Consider the following 17,361-nt stretch of genomic DNA (forward strand, 5'->3'; position numbering starts at 1 on the left):
TCTTCCCGTTTCTCTGGCGAGAGAAACTGGCTGCAGGGGAAGGACCGTGGTTCCTCCTGGTACCATCTGTGCCAGTTAGACTTGGGAAGCACCGTAGACTTCAAAATGCTGGAGCTCCTGCCAGAGGGCTGGTATGACCTAGACTTTGGAGCCTTGCTTTTGACAGTGCTCATTGGAGCTTTCTTCGTTTGCCCCTTGGCAGCTAGGTTTGGCAGAGGAGTGATGGATCTTTTGGCTTCTGTTTTACCAGGGAACTTGTTTTGTGAAGGTGTAGAGATAGCATAAACCTTCACTGGTGATAGAAACAGATTCAGACCATTGTAGTCCTAATGGAGACCACAGGGCTTCCACGAGTGTTTGCAAACCAGACCTCTGCACACTGGTGCTTGCAGTCACAGCAGTTTCGTTGGCTCAGGTGTGCTGATTCTGGAGGCCAGGACCAGAGCTGAAAGGTTATTTTGTGCTGTACCTATCTCACCAACATTTTTAAGGGCAAAGTAGCTTCCTGGCTCCTGATAGATGGCCTTGGCTGAGCCGGGAGCTGTTTGTTTCTCCCTGTCCCAATGTCATCCTACTGCTGCTCTGACTGAACCCGGTGATCTGGGATGACTGTCAGCTGGCTCCAGAAAGGGACAGTGTGAGGGTGGTTACAACGGCTTTTTGGTTTGCCTCCTACGTGCTCCTTGGCTAGAATTGAGAGGGTCTGAGCCAGTAACTAAAAATATAGCCTTGTAGCCTTGGATAAAGGTAAGTTTGCCAGCAGGAGTTTCTCTGCAGGAGTCCTTGCATCCGTTGTAGCACAAAATCACATGTGATGTGGCAGAAAGTTGGTGTCCCACTGTTCCCGTCTCCTGCCAAGGTGCCTTTGTCTCTGCTCATGCTGAGCCACGGCTGGCTGCAGCTGGGGTGTGTGGGCTCTTCTCCCAGCCAGATCTCCATCTCACCAGGGGCACCACCACAGAATAAATAAGAGGAAAACCTTTTTGCAGTGGGCCCTGCAAATGTGTTCTGGTGGATAGCTGAATTTCTTAAGGCAGCAGAAGACAACACTTGTGATAGGTGGGGACCTGGCCTGGGTGGACATACAGGACAGGTGGTGGTAGGTTCGTGGGTCTCATGGTGCTGTGCATGGTGGTTGCCAGCAGTGAGCCTGAACTTGCCTTCTGTTGTCGGAAGCCAGTGCTCATTTAGAACAGGTTTGGTTAATTTGCTCTCTGCAAATTTCCTTTGTCCTGCACTCGCATCTATTCATTTTCTCTCCAAGTCTGTCCTTAGTGTAAAAGGAGATGCCAAGGTGAATCCAGGCATTACATCATGGACATCCTGTTGCTCCAGACCCCGGCGTGTGTTTGACTTGGCTAATGTTTCTTTCTCAAGATCGATGAGTGCCCATCCTGTTTGCCTTTCTCTGAAGATAAAATAACCTCCCTCCCCAGCCCTCCTGGGATTAGATTCCAGGTCTGGGCAGCCCAGCTGTGACAAAGGGCAGGTGTGGGTCTGCAGGCGGGATGGGGTGCTGGGGCATCCCCGGCTGCATTGCTCTTGTGAGACGAACTATCTCCATGACGATTCCAATTAGCAGGGGCCTCTGCTCCCCACCCTGCTCAGCAGGCTGTGTGTGTTTGGGGAGAAAAATGAGGAGGGAATCGGAAGACATTACTGTCTGTGGGAAGTGCAGAGGAGAGAGTAGTAGATGTGAGGAAGGAAAAAGGATGACAAAGTATTCCAAGAGTTGTGTTAAGAACGGACAAATTGATGGGATGCAACATATCATCAGTCCTGTTTAGGTAGGCTGTGTTTCTGATCTGGGCTATGTGCTTGTTTCTCATAACACTCTCATTTCCCGATCTTGGTTGGGTCCAGTCCTGTGCGAGCTGGGCAGGATCCTTCCCTCTGGAAAGCAGAGGATCCCCATAGCTCTGCAACACCCCTGGGACAGCTGAGCACCAACCCACCAGGGCTGCATAAACTGGCATAGTTACTGGCACGGGAGCAACCAGCACCAAAGAACTGTGAGCCAGAGCCTCCCATCCATCAGTAATTCCAGCTTTCCTTAAACATGAGTGAAGGCTCTGGATAGCTCAGGAGCTACAGCCACAGCCTGCACTTTGTAGCAGGAAGGTCTGTGTTCAAGCAAAGAGCGGGGAGAGGGGTGTTGGTTTCCACAGGGAAACTTGGGTGGCAAAGCCAAGGTGGGTCTCAGGCTGTAGGACTGGGAAAGGGAAGTGGTTTGGGTAAAATGCAAGCTCTGCTGGTGTCTGGGGGTATGGTAGCAACTGAAGACCCCGTTACAGGTCGGGGTACCTTTGTGCTGTGTCAGTGCCTACCCCATGTATTGCAGGTGGGAATTGTTTTCTGCTGAAGACATTATGCCTGCGTTCCAGGACTGGCTTAACTGATTTCATTCTTCCCTCTGTGTTGTGAAGGGGTTTGTGACAGCTGGGAATGAATCCTGGTCCAGGCTGATGCTGCACAAGCCCTCCCCTGCCCTTCAGCTGGGCATGGTGGGCTGGCAGGCACCGTGCAGTGCACACACGGCTTTGCTCTGACACTCGCCCAGGCTGGGACTAACCCCAGCACCGCTAGTTTTGGGCCAGAGCCGAGCTGGGACCAGCTCTTCGGTGGCTGCCCAGACTGGGATGCTGACCTGTGCTCTAACACCACAGTGGAGCCTCTCCACCTGCGTCAGAGCCCATAGTTCTGCAACAACCCTGAGCACAAATCACACATTGGAAGCTGTTAGTGATTCAGCTACAACTCAGACTTTTCTGCACTGCTCTTTAGTTTGAGTTACAGCAGATGTGAAGACTCTGTGAAGACAAAGGCTTCCAAAAAAACCAAAAAAATGCAGATTCCTGTGACCAGTTATGCTTGGGGGAAGGCAGAGAAAGGAGAGAGAAACTGCAGATCTTAACCTGGGTTAACTAAACAGACTCTTAAACTCTGTTTCAACATAAGACTTCTAACATTACCTGCTTGACATGTCCTAGCCAGGGATGGGAGCCACCACACAGCGCAGTTAATCACAGAGCCAGCTGTCCCTGATACACTGGGACATAAAGCCTGTCAGAGAAAGCTCTTTCTCTGACATCTTTCATGACACAAGGAGAAAAATGAATAAAGGGTGGGAAATCTCAGAAGACAGGGCATATGCCAGCCCCTAAATAGGGCTGAAGTGCAAATTCTTTTGCAGAACTGCTTATGCCATAAGGTCTGCTTCCCTCACATCCACCCCCCGACCCTGACTTTCTTTAAAAGTGAAGAGGGTAGTGGTGAGCTCGGTCCTTCAGTTCTTTGGATTCTGCCCAAGACAGGCCCTGCTGTCTTTTTAATGTATCTGTCTTTCTGGGGCATGTGGAACTAAACTAGGCATCTTGTCCACATCCTTGTGCTGTCACCGACATACCAAAGGCAGATCAATTTGGCTGTTAAATCCTCCCCTCCTGCCGCCAGTTGCTACCTGATTTTTCCTGCCCTTATCACCTGGAGAGTGAATTCTGTACCACAGCATCCCGTTTTCCTCTGCTGGCACGGATGCTGAGGAGCAGCTCTGGGCTGGGCTGGCTTGCCTGCCTGCTTTCCTCTGTTTGTGTGTACTTAGGAGATTGCGTCTGGACTTGGGATTTTTGGTCTCTGCTTTTGGACTTAGCTTTGGTCAAACTTCTGGTGTTCCTGCCTCATCCCCTTTCAGAAGTTCTTCTTGAAAACTAAACCTCTGAAGGTCTGCAATGATGCCTTACAGCTCCCTTTTCTGGGCATCTCTGCAGGGATCTGCATGAAACGCTGGGTGAAATACGGGCTTTTATTGGGCAGCTTCATGGTTAAAGACACTTGACAGAGTTGAGAGTGTTCTTTCCCCAGCTCTGTGTCACTGACCTCCAGCAAAACATTTTATCTTGCCGTTTCCTATCTGTGACAATGATAGAAATGTTCCCTTTCTTTCTCCCTTTGTCTGTCTTATCTATTTATATTTTAAGGTCTTTGGGGCAAGGACTGTCTTTTGCCTGTACCAGGCTGACAGACAAAGGCATTGACCTTATTGGGGATCGCCAAGTGTTAATGTGATAACAGCGCCAGAGCAGTGGATGAGTGCAAAATAGCAACAGTATATTTTGAATAAGTATTTTTCCTTCCTTGTAATAGCTTTTGGGATGCAATAAATAAGGCATCAAATAGAAACCACATAGGACCACTTGAAAATCTGCATGTCCTACAAAAGGCTTTGAAAGAAACTGTTTTGTCAAAATTGAGGTTACCTTCCTCAAGTTTCCAGGTTTGGGTTGGTGCTTTTTTGGGTGGTTTGTTTTGTTGTTGGTGGTTTTGGGGGTTTTTTGGGTTTTGGGGTTTTTTTGGTTTTTATTTACTTGAAACAAAATCCAGCTCCTGGGAAGGGGAAGACCTGGGATGTAATACATTTGTAGCTTGCCAAAGCTTTTAGGTCACCTGGGGTATTGAGGACTCTGGTAACAGCAGCTCCACCACTGCAGAAAGCTTTTGGGAGTACCTGGTCCACAGCTCCTCACTCCAGCCAGTGCAGCTGTGTGTGGGGCTGAGTGTCACCTGGCACTAGTGAAATGGCTCGGACAATTTTTGACCATATCAAAATGTTTTTGTGCAGTTTTCTCTCTGAAAGGAGGTTTTTCCTTCTGTTGCAATACAGAGGAAAAACTTGCAAATCTCCCTAGAAAATGGTGTTCTTCCCCTCAAGAAGGGGAATAGCCTCTCATCTCTGCAGGTGATCTGCCTTTTCACACAGCCAGGGGAAAAGTGTTAATATGCTATTCATTAGGAATCTAAAATTTCTGCTGTCCTCTCCTGCATCATATTCTAACTGCGTTTCATCTCCTTCTGATACAGAGATTCAAACGAAAATAAAAATGTTGGCTTTAAAGGTGAACTCGGCAGGAAAGCCTGATTTCTCGCTTCAGCAGTAGATGTGGTTCTGACCTCCTAAGACGTGACTTTTTGTGTTAATTTAATACTAAATTCCCATTAGATTAAGCACAATCTGAAGACTCAATAGGAGAATGGCAGAGGAGGGGCATCCAAGCAGCACTTAATGTCGTCTTTACTTGTGTTTCATGCTGAAAGATCAGATCAGGTAGTGAATTATTAATGCTGCAGTCTGGCACAATCATAGGCGTGCAGCCTGCCAGGATGTAAGAAGTCTGTTGCAAAGGCAGGATATTGGATCCCATCGGTGCAAACAGGCATGCTTCCATGTTTGAAAGTTCACAGTGGGAGAATTCAAATCAACTTCTGAGGCTGGCTGCAGATTAAACTCCTCCATTTTTAATTAGATGCCGTGCAAAGGACCTCATGTCAGGAAAAAGTAACACTAAACCCATGGAAATATCCGTAATAATTGTCCCACAGATTCAGTCATTGTCAGTGGGGTAAAACATTAACATCCTTGTATCGTGCTCAAGCATTTGCTTGGTTTGGGGTTTTTTCTGCAGTCCAACAACTTTAAAGCCTAATGAGTTAAGAATTGCCCAGGATGATAATGGGGCTGCTAAGGCTCTTTAATGATTGGCATGGCTCACGAAGAGGAGAAACAAAACTGAAGGAGGCTCCCTGGGGAAGGGTGTAAGGCCACAAAGGGTTGAGTGGGCAACTTGGAGAAAGGGACTGTTGCTTTCACACAGTTAGGTGTTTAAAGGAAGACAAACCCTGGCCACAGCTGACTAATTTTGGCTAATTGGAACCTGCATGGGTCAAGGCCTGGAGGCCTCACTGCTGTTAGGTCAGGGCAGCATCCATCACTGGCCTCTCCTCTGAGCGGCAGCCCATCAACAGCCTGTGACAACAGATACAAGATGGAAAACCGACAGAAAACTCTTCCTTGCGGAAGATCACGTCACACCCATTTGTCTTGCTGCTGCTTTTCTGTAGCTGGGGTGGACAATCAAGAAAGTGCATGGGTAGACAAATCTCATGGGATGTCCTTGGTTTTCCTCCTGCTTCAGGGCCAATTTGTCACTGTGGAGCCTTCTCTTTCCAGTCTCTGCCGGCTGGTTAGCTGCCATTCAACCACTGCTCATCTTGCTGAAATCCTAGTTAAAAACTTTCAGCTGATGCTGGTGGGTATGTGGGCTTTGATCCTTGGCTCCTGCTGGGGCTTCCCCATGGGAGCAGGGAATGTTGCAGACTCGAATGGCCTGTTTGGACTTTTGCTTCCAAACGGTGAATAGAAGAGCCTTTCTTGTGTAGCGATGCTTCCAGAAATGCAGAATCCTCCCACAGAAGGAGAGGCGCCTTTGTGTGGGTGCCGGGATGTGTGGGGGCAGCCGTGGGGAGAGGTGTGTGCTGGTGCTGTGCCTGCTCGTTCCTACAGCCCGCTGCAGTGTGGACTGGCCTGGTTTCAGGCAATGATCTGTCACTCAACTACATCAATCCTAAAACACATCTCTGTCAATTCGCCTTTTCACTCCAAAAACATGATCACACTGCACACTTGTTTGGTACAGTTATTATTCCTGGTAGACACCGTGCATTTCCTTGGGCAAAATGGCTCCTTAAAGCCTCTTACTTTTTTATTTTTTTTTTCAGTAACAGTAATAATATCATTTTGACTGAAGCGCAGGATGGGGGAGGAAGGATAGTTCAAGTGTTCCCAACACAAATCTCATGGTAACCTGAGAATTACGGTTAATGAAGAGTTTCAGTCTGTCTTTTTTTAATCTTACTGAAGTAGTAGTTTAAGGAGTTTTTGTTGGCAGGGCTTTTTTTTTTTGTTTGTTTTGCTTTTTAAAATGAAGTGCCAGATGGACCTAAGAATCTCTCCAACAAACTTTGAACCGAACTCATTTTTCTGCTGCATTTATTGTACAACTCTAGAAAAGGAGGTGGCTTTTGATGGTCTGGGCTTTCAGAAATGAGGGATGTTATATCTAGTTGTTTCCACCAGCAGCTTGCTGGTATTCAGCACAACATTGGGATTGAACAATGATAATAAATCAGAGCTTTTCTTCAAAGTAAACATGAATATGAAGTAAACCTAGAAGAATTTGGATGAAGGATGTAAAACTTTTCAGAGATTATTGATGCCTGCTGTTTTTCTTTTCTACACTTGGTTTCTGCTACGGTGATGTTGCCCTTTGACATTTGCTAAAACCAGTGGAGGAAATGACACGATGGCATTTATTAACCTGCAGTGGGGATGTTAAACAGGAGAGGTTTCCCTGAGAATGGGATATAGCTGCTCTGTGAGAAACAGCCCTGTAGAGCTTACCTGGATGTAAAATACTATAAAACAGGTTTATTATGAAAATAATACCAGGCTGCAATGCAGTTGTGATTACAGCATATTACAGGAGTTATTTAGCCATAAAAGCCTGGCATGCTTTGCAAGGCTAGGTCTGCTTTATTCAGGGTTTCAGCTCCAGTTATCAAACTGCCTTGCAGAGGCAGCTCATGTGCAGGTGAGGGCCGTGGTGTCCAGCACCGATGTAAGCACCAGGAATCGGCTGTCTTTCAAACGGTGTGGTCAAAGTGAAGACACACTGTTTTCCTTTGGGTTGGGCTTCACTCTGTGCTCTCCATTGGAAGTTGTTCTTGTAGTGTATTTCAGCCAAGATGAAAGCAGCAAAAGTGAAGGGACAAATGGTTCTGGCTTGAGTTACGCATTTTAAAGATAAAACAAAATCCTTACATATCTTTTGGGAGCTGGGTAAATGGTCTCATTAAAAACAAAGGAGATGTGTGCTGCCTTTGGTGTACCAAGTCTTTGGATGTCCAAGACAAAAAAGCATCACGCTGGACCTGTTTCTCCTGTTACCTCCTCCAAGGAGGACAGAGATAAATATGTTCCCATGGGATGAGATACAGAAGAGGGCCAGGGTGGAGGAATACATTCGTGTCTCTTTCTCCTCATCCTCTAGGCAGCAAGGTTCCGTCCCGGGGCAGTTCTCAGTGCCAAGCCACACCTGTGTCTGAGTACCTTCTGGGCATGGGACTAACCTCTGCCATGTGTGTTCTCCTGTTCCTTTTCAAGTGTGAGACTTGGAAACAACTGCTTTCTTTAATTGTACTAAGAAAAGTCAAGGAAACTCACCTTATGCTTGGAGGTACAAGGGCTCCAGGAAATTCTGCTCATCCAGGACAGACCTAGAATCCCTTTAATGCAAGGGCAGGAGGGTGCTGGATGATGTCGGAGTGGTATTACACATATGAGTGGTGCACGTGCTCCTCTTGTCTCACCTACCCGGCATGGTGAAGACCTGCAGGGAGGCTGCTGGAGTAGGAGATGGGAGGCAGTAGCAGTTTGCTTCGTGGTGTTTCTGTTAAAGACTTCTTCCTGCAGAGATCTCTCCTCTGCACAGCTCCCTGGTAGCTCGCGGGGAGGGATAGCACTGCTCATGCTGCTGTCCAAACTGATGGGAATGTGAAGTCCCAGAGGGTCTTTTGAGAAATGTCAGCAGTTTCTGTGGGCTTTATAAAGGAATGATTACATTCATTTATAAACAGAATTATAATAAAATTAATTAAAAAAAATGAATAAACAGACTTGTGAGTTACTCAGGTTAACAGAAGTGTAAGAACAGCCTTTTTCATAGCATGGAGGTGATTAAAACAGCACACAGCAGGAACAAAGGGTTCAGCTCTCCAGAAACACAGGCTGGGTTCCTCCCCTCACACCCAAAACACTCGCTTGGGTTTGCAGTTCAGTTTATTTATTCCCTTTGTCCTCTCAAGCTGATTTTTTTTTTTTCTTTCCTTTGTTTTCAGGACTACTTTTGCCCTTGACATTTATTAAACCTTGGGATTTTTTTTTCTGTGAAACCTACCCGTTTGCTCATTAGTAGTTTTGTATATGCATAAGTGGAACACAAAAGGTATTCCATACTTCTTGAGTGTGTAGTCACTCAAGGAATACATATACAATATATTATTGCTGCCTATGACATTGATGTATGCAAGCCCTAGGAATGAGGAGTGATCGCTAAAAATGAAATTTAAGCCAACTTTCAGCTTCCCTTGTGGTTAAAAAAATTGTCAGTCAGCTTTAAAGCTGTTGTGTATGCCACTGCACCTTTCCACTCCTTGAGGGAGAACTGGATGCTCCAGCGTTTGTGGTGGTCATATCCACCTTGTGCAATGCAGGATAGGGTTGAGATTGATGAGCGCCACCAAACTGTCCCTGGGATTAGAAAGAGCATGGTAGCAGGAGGATCATCCGATGTGTGGAGGACTTTGTGGTGCTGAGGAAAGGGGCTTCTTCGCAGGCAAGAGTGTTTGGTCAAGGAAACTGCTGCATCTGGGACCTGAGCTGGTCTCCTGGAGCTCCTTGCTCTCTGTGCTGAGCGTATACCAGCATAGCTCCTGTAGTGCTTGGTCCCCTTTGCAGTAGACTTGCCCAAACTGCACTTTGACCTGTCTCATTACTATATCTAGTCCTGAAATAAAGTAAAATGAATCCTGTGAAGACCATGGTATAGCTGGAGAAGGTATTGCTCTACAATGGGGATGGAAAAACTGTTTTCTGTGGCCATGGCTCTTCAGTCTGGAGATGAGAAAGCTGAGATGTATGAGAGGTTTTGTAAAATGATGAAGGTGGCGAGGCAGCAAGTTCAAAGGGGAATTTTAAAAAGTCATACACAGTGGCTTAGTAAATGGGCACTGAAAGGACTGGGCAGGGGTATGGCTCTAGCAGCCCACATTCAGCAGCTGAAGATGCTCGATGGGTACCAAGGGAAGGGACTGCAGCAAGCGGCCAGGCTCACATGTTCTCTCTAAATAGCATCTCCTGCAGCCACTGTCAGAGGCAGGTGAGCATCCAGGGCAAGACAGTTTGAACCGGCAATGAATATTATTTATGTGTAATATAGTAGCTGTAGTAATTGTAGAAAAGCAAAACAAGTCTGTGTTTAGCACCTGTGCTAGGGGCAAAGACTTTGCTGGCAAACCTAGTTTAGCTCAGCCCACTCTCCTTTGCTACAGAGCAGCACCGAGACAGCAGGTAGATCTCTTTTCCATATGGAGAGCTGCAGGGAAAGGGCAGATGTCATGCCGATGTCAACTGTTCTATACAATTGGAAACATTCAGGGTTTATATTGAATCAGAACTTTAATTGGCTGATATTTAATCACGCTGCACACTTGGACAAATTCACCCTTTTATTAGATTGGCTTTTGTAATTTCTCAGCCCTCGCTAAGGCAGGGGGACCTGTAGCATTGCTTTCATCTTTCAAATCCACTAGCTGTTCCTACACAGCCAGACAATCTGTGTTGTGTATTTTCTGATTTACGCATTGAAGTAGCTAGAAAAGGAAAAGAGTGAAACAGCAGAGCCTTAAAGTTCATCATTTACTTGAAGGGATGCACATTTAGCTGCTTGCTAGAAGTAGCAGTATTTTAAAAGACTCTAGGCATGAAATAATTAATCAAACAGAAAGAAAAGGGTGTTCCAGAGAGTTGGCAAGGCACAGTTGAGAAACTATGTTTTCCATCCCATTGAAATGTAAATACTCCAAAACACAGTCCCTTCAAAAGCCCAGCATTATTTGTTTCTGGGGATCTTTGCTATATGCTTATTACCTTTTTCCCTATGAACACTAGCTATGCAGGGAGTGTTTCTGCCTAAGCATGGCAATAAGAGAATTAATGTCGTACAACCAAAGACTCTATGGCTCAATTTACAAATGATTTGCCTCCTTATCATTAGGGATTTTTGTTATGTCTCTTTTTTGCAGACCCAGCCTTCTGACCAAAATAGCAAAATCCATTTCAGATGTGACAGCTGTAAACAGCCTGGAGTCACAGTGATTTCATTTGGTAGACACATTTCTTTAAAAAAAAAAAAAAAAAGTCTCAAACTGTAGTTGCAGTGAACTTGCATTCCCTGTCCTTGAGCCCCCTTTCTGCATGATCTGCTGAGTGCAAGGAAAAGTTTGCCCAGGGTGCTGCTTCAGTGGGTTGGGCTTTTGCAGGACCCACAGTGGCTTTCAGGGAAGCCCAGCTGTTGGCACATCTGCAGGTTCTTATGAATCTTGGGTTTGGAGATGGAAAAGCAGGGGAGGGTGGTCAACATCAGGGCTAATGGGCCAGAAAAGCTTTTGAAATCCCTTGTACAGTGGTTGTGTGCATTGCAGCAGGAGTGAATTGGCTCAGAGTAAAATCCTGGGGTCCCCAAAACCTTCAGGCCAAGTGTGTTTTGGACCACATAGTGCCAGAGAGAAGGAAATAGGAGCAGCTGTGTCTCTCCTATTCCTGTAGCAGTCACAGGGCACCACAGAGGAAGAAATGGGATTTTAGGGGATCTCGGCTGAGTCCCCTTGTACATGCAACAGCTCCATCAGCGAGGGGGGACTGGGGAGCTCGTTCCTGCTGGTTTCTGATGGAAACTGGCTCTTTGCAGAGCCTTGCACATGTTGCACCACTGTCTGTGCCCCCTGAGCTGGCTGGGTTTTGGTTTTAGTGGGACTTGCTGAAGCTGGATTGGATCGACGTGAAATTTTTTGGGCATGGGAAGAGGGAAATGAAGGCAATGGGTTTGATTTGGGTGTTTTGTTTTTCCATTTGACCATCTGGTCCTGAGTCAGTCAGAAAATATTCTGTTGGCTTTAAGTTTTTAATTCTTTCAAATTCTTTCTATAAATGAAGCTTGTTCTCACTTCAAAAATAAGGACACTGTTTCAAAGAAAAACTGGTATTTTGCTTTGAAAACACCAATATTTTTATTTCATGGAAAATTTTTTTAACCAAGATATATTTAAAATTTAAACAATTTGAGTTTGCAGAAAAGTGTGTTTTTTGATGGATAATGCGTTCATTTGAAATGCTTGCCCAGCTCCAGATGGCAAATAACACCTCTGGGAGGTAGCTGTGATGATATACCTTGAAATCACCCACAGAGCTGGCTGGGGGGACCTGGGGGACATTCAGGGCAAGAGCCTGGGTTCACCAAGCCGGGTTAACCAGTGCTGAGAGTTAACATATGGACAGGAGACCAGAGGGGCCAGATGCAGGGACACGTAATTTACTGCCTTGCCTGGGGAGAACAGCCTAACAGGGACTGTGGTTGTACAGCAGGGGCCAAATTAAAATCTTTTGTGATGAGAAGTCTGAATTTGATGCGAGGCAGCAGCAGTTCCCCGTTTTTGCCTCTGGCTCCGAGCTGCCTTTTTTTCCTCCCCTGGTTGAAGCTTGTAGCCTGTCTACATGTGGGTAGGCTTTAGTCCCAAACAGGCTTTTATTTCTTTGGGTAAAAGGCCAAAATTAATACCATTTTGTAATAATTTACAGTGACCCAGGGAGGTCTATCATGCCAAAGGCAACAGCATTCACCCACTAACCACCTTGAGTGAAACCCTGGCCCCACCAATGGGAATGGCAGTGATCCCGTAACTTTACGGAGTCGGGCTTTCACCCTGCTGCTCCATGAATGGAGCTTGGGTGTCTGCAAAGGAGGTAATTCTGGGATTACCATTACAACTTCTGGGTGCTCCTCCCTGTGCTATTTAGGAAACTTTGATTTGGAAGCCCCTCGATGACTGTTCTTAGCACAAAGGCTCAAACTTTGCCTATGCTTGCTGGTTGAAATGGTGGTTTGGTCCTTTTCTCTTTCTTTTTTTTTCTTCCCTGTTAAAAAAAAAAAATGCAACTGTATAAATGCATAGTTAGAAATTTTCCCATGAGCAAAACCCTGAAGTGGACTGTATGGTTTTGATCAGGTATAAATTGCATATAAAAAGGCTGGTAATCCAGAGATCTGGGTGGTAATCCAAATTCTCTTGTAGGATTTCTGTGTGATATTAGATAAATCACTTAATGACTCTCTACCTCTCTTTCTGTGGCTGAGAAACTGTGATGAATAATACCCAGCCCATCTGCACAAGGGTTGTGAGGCTTAATTGTATAATATTTGCAAAGCTTTTTGAAATCCTTCAATGTGAAATGGTATGTAAGTGCCCAAACAGCTTTGTCCATGTAAAGAGCTGTACATCTCTGGGTGATGCGTGCTGGCAAAGCAAGACATTAGTACCGAGCTGTGTGGCTGCAGAGAGCAGGAGGACGGGGCTCAGCAGGCAGCATGGGTCTGTGCAATTGCAGTTTGAGGGCTTGTTTCAATGGACTTGCCTTTAGCTTTTTCTGGAGGGCTCTTCTGCCTCTGGTGCTGCGTAAGATCAACATTTGTGTTGTCTTTCTCTGAAGGGTAACGCCTAGAGGCGAGGTGACATTAGCAAAATCTGCGTCTGGTCCTGCTGTGCCGGCAGGGAGCTCGTGTCCATAGTCTCACTTTCACAGCAATGCTGAGTCCTCGCAAACAGAGCCGGGAATGCAATAACAGCAAAACATGCTCCTTTAACCTACTCGGCACCAGTGTGGAAAATAATACCCCAGATAGGTACCCTGAATGCTTCTATAATTTATTCATTCAACAATTTCTTTTGATGTAGTTAATGTTGTATTTCCCTGGCCAGGGCTGGTATGTGAAGCATGAGAAATCCTTATGGACAGATTGCTTTGCCTTTCCAAAAACAAGCTCGTGTTATCTGCTGAGTGGCCTAAATGAGCTGAATCCTCCGGGATGTGCTGCTGGGCCACGGGGGATGCACCGGCTGTCTGCTGGAGTGCTCAGGCTCGCGTTTAGCCTGGGAAGGGGGAAAAGAGAGGCCAGCATCAATTTTGTTCAGGCTGGTCAGCACCTGGACTGTTCCTCCTCTCCTCCAGGATTTTGAATTTATGTAATTACCACCAAATGCAAAAAAAAAACAAACAAACAAACAAACCTGGTTGATCTCTCCAGTGCACAAGTCTTTGCTAGGCTGTGTCCGTGAGAACCTTCCTGTTTCCTTCCAGCTGTTTGCCCCACTAAGAAACCTTCCTCCCTTGTACAGAACTTCACTTCTGTCCTTAATCATGTCGGTGCCTGCACAGTGAAATGCAGCAGTGAGTGGTTTTCTCCAGTTGAATCCGATGAACTAGACTTTCATGATCTGGGCAAAATCCTTAAAATGCCAAGTTAGAGGAAACAATAGGGATGACTGTAAACCAATGGGTTTGCTGTTGGAGGGAGATTTTTATTCTTTGATTTTTCGCGGCCTGGAGATCCCAAATTCCCAATTCACCCTTGTCCACTGAAGAAACTCATGGTGTTTTTAAACAGAGGGGTCCCTGCAGCTATATTTTGCCCTCAGAGCGAGAACTCCAAGGTTAAGTGTTAATCTCAATCTGATTTCATGTGCAAAACAGCTGCTTGGATCTCTCACCTTGCATCTGTCTCAGATGGGGCTGTTTTCTACCACTCTGTTTAGTGCAGCCAGAAAGTTAATTTAGTGCATATTGGGAAATTCCTCAAACGCCATGAGACTTAACACCATTTTTTCCATCAAGCCCTTGGAGTTTGTGTTGATATTTAGAGGTGTGAGACTGCAGTGCTGGAGAGTGGAATGTTTCACTAATTTATTGTAGGGACCTGATCTGGGGCGTTATCTCCATAGACCAAGCTGTTATTGTTTCACTTACGGGCTAAGTGCAGTATAACTCCAAGTCACAATGCGTCCCCTGTAATGCAAAACCCACAACACTCTCCTGTGGCTGACACCTGAAGTGAAGTATGTGTCTGCCAACCTCCTTGAATAATTTGCCAGTGTGTTCTAATTGGGTTTGTATTAGGCCCAAGTTTGTTTATAGATGTGCTTTTAAGTGCGTTATCCACAGGTGAGGGTGCTAGTTTGGAAATGGAGACGTGTGTGCTCATGGGCTGACTTTGCTGCTTCCTCTGCTGTGATTTTGGGGGAGCCTTTGATGGCAGAAACGCCTCTGGGTCTTGCAGCCTGGTGTTACCCAGCGCAGTCCCCGTTGCAGACAGTGGGAAATGCCAGTCGGTTTAAATGCAACTAACATAACTGGAGTTACAGAAACATTCATGTTCCTACAAGTGCAAAGTCTGGGATGTCTGGCTATAAGAGATTTGCTTTCTTCTGCTCAGAAGAGGAAACCAGGGTCAAAAAGAACAGAGCTGTTGCTTTTGAGTTCCCAGAGCTCTGCACAGGGGAGGCTTCCAGGAGAAAAGCAGGAGAGCTCAGCAGAAGGGCAAGAGGACCCAGCTGGCTCCGTGTGAAGGGGGGGCTTGTTGGCAGAAGGTGGTAACAGTTCAGTCCAGCACACGAGCAGGGAGCTGTGGGTCATTTCAGTATCGCTGACCACCTGTTTCAGGGAGACATAACTCCAGCCCAGGTAGCTCCCACCCATTCCAGGTCTCCCCATCCCACTTTGGCTTTAAGGCACAGACTGAGTCAGCGCTAGAAAGTGCTACAGAAAATGTACAGAAATGAGCAACAGTCAGCGATGGGGCGGAGGGGTTCAGTGCTCCGTGCACACCACTGCCTCCAGTATGCCTAATCCATAAAAAAATATGGCTATGGCAGAGATGGAGAAAGCTGAGTACGAGGTAGCCCAGAGGAGACAGCAGATGGGAAAGCAGCAGGAAAACGAGCAGCCTCTGAGCGTTCAGATGTGCTCGGCGAAGGCCTGCTGGGCAGGGTCCAGAGTCTGGTACTTACAGCAGTTCTGGCTCCTCTCCAGTGGGTTCGCAGGTGATTGAGAAATGTTACTGTGATAAATCGTCACGTCAAGTCCCCAAACAGTGATGTACTCGGTGGCTGCAGAGGGCAGGGAAGGTCTCAGAGGTTATGTACACCCTCCCACCTTGCTGCTGGCCCAGTCAACAAACTGCAGGGTACCCCAGTATCACCCATATCATTGAATCCGTCCAACCACCGTGAACTGGAAGAAGGTCAAGTTTTGACCTCGAGGTTGTTAACGAGGATATCTCATGCCAGTAGATGAGCTGCAGCATACCTACATGTACACGTGGGTGGTATTTTCTTCTTCCCTCCCTCCCTCCTCACAGGGTGGCTCTGATTTTTTTTCCCCCAAAAAAATCCTGGCTTCTTGTCTCATTAGCCCCCCAGGGCAGCATGGAGCATATGTAATGCACCCATGGATGGGTGGGCTTGGGTGTTTCAGGGATACTATTGCTCCTGCCCTACACAGCAAGATCTCAGACCCCTTTGCCTTGGGACCCAAAAGCTGTTTTAGGGCTCAGTCCTACTGGAACTCCGCTCTGAGGATGGCTGAGAGCAAGGCAAGCAAGCTGTGGAGACACAAAAAGGAGCCTCAAGATCCTGACTTGCATATAAACCAGATCTTGTTTAAAAAGAAAAAAAGCTTGATCCCGGCTGCTGCTTTTTATGGGGACGGAGGAGGTTATTCAGTAACCCGCATGTTCACAAAGGCACTTTGTTCCTAATAAGTCCTGAAAAGTTACGACCTAATGTGTAACTTCATAGTTTACTCATGTAGCAGCATCGGCGTTCCTGTGTAAGGACATGAAATAGCTGCTTCTTAATGACACTGCAAAGCAGCGGCCCCGGCACCTGTTCCGGGGAGGAGCGTATGTGCCCACCTGAGCGTGACACCTGCGGCTCCTCCAAGCTCGGCATCACTGCGCATCACACCGGCCAGCGGGGAGGGCTGGCTCTGGGAAAACGTGCTCCGTGCTGTGGGCTGGGACAGGGGAGTTCCGCACCCAGAAAGCCGTGATGTGAAGCCACCTGAATGTGCCTGGGAGGTGCTGGCAGATGACAAGTGTGAATTGGACTCTCCCTGCAGCCGGAGGTGTTGGCTTGTTTGGAAAAATGCAAGCTCCTTACACTTTTAAGGTGTTTTGTATTTTTAAAGCAGTCGGCTTTAAGCAAAAGAGAGGCATCCCCACTAGAGAAAAGCTTCAAGGCTTCCTCTACACTGTAGGGAAAACAGTATGGGTGAACCAAACCGGTCCATGGGAAAAGATGCAAGTAAAACTAATGCTTTATCTCCTTCACAAGCCAGCCTCCAGAAGCAACGGCTGAGCCTTCCTTATTACCTGAAGTTGTGAGTGTCACGGATACTGAGATATTGTTTGCTTTTCTAATCCCAGCAGGGGATTAGTTTGAAGCACAAGGACCAGGAGCCTTCATAATACCAGACCTAGGCAGCGCAACTGCAGCTGATGCTGTTATTCAACTCAGTAACTGAGTCTTTGAGGAATTATCCTGCATTATTTGCTTCTCTTGTATCGCATGGCAGGAAGTGCCACAGGATAATTACTCACATTAGAAATGCTTCCTTTGGTCTGTTTCGAATGTTTCACGTTTCATCTGCCCGGGTGCCTGGTGTCAGAGGAGCATCCTGCGGACTGCCGGGCACTCAGGGTGTTACCAGGGAGGAGCCTCCCAGCAAGAGCTGAGGTGGCTCTGAAATGCTGATGACAACAGGGCAAAAACTGCTGAAGATGGAGACGGGATGGTGCCCTCTGGTCTGTTGTTGGGTTTTGTACTTCCTTATATTTTACTGAAAATGTCTAATAATAG

At 46.7% G+C, this 17,361-nt stretch overlaps 2 long non-coding RNA genes across 2 annotated transcripts in view; one reads left to right on the forward strand and one right to left on the reverse strand.

The window, feature by feature from the left end:
- The window catches only part of LOC114017399 (uncharacterized), a 69,260-nt gene that overhangs the window by 12,238 nt on the left and 39,661 nt on the right, over positions 1-17,361 (forward strand). The window lies entirely within an intron of this gene.
- LOC114017398 (uncharacterized) lies at positions 13,346-16,217 on the reverse strand. Its single transcript, XR_003562449.2, has 3 exons — positions 16,062-16,217; positions 15,511-15,609; positions 13,346-13,874 (listed from the first exon to the last, which is right to left on the reverse strand). It is a non-coding gene; the product is annotated as an uncharacterized LOC114017398 (long non-coding RNA).

The sequence above is a fragment of the Falco cherrug genome, chromosome 1 (genome assembly GCF_023634085.1).
Source record: "Falco cherrug isolate bFalChe1 chromosome 1, bFalChe1.pri, whole genome shotgun sequence".
Taxonomy (NCBI): Eukaryota; Metazoa; Chordata; class Aves; order Falconiformes; family Falconidae; genus Falco; species Falco cherrug.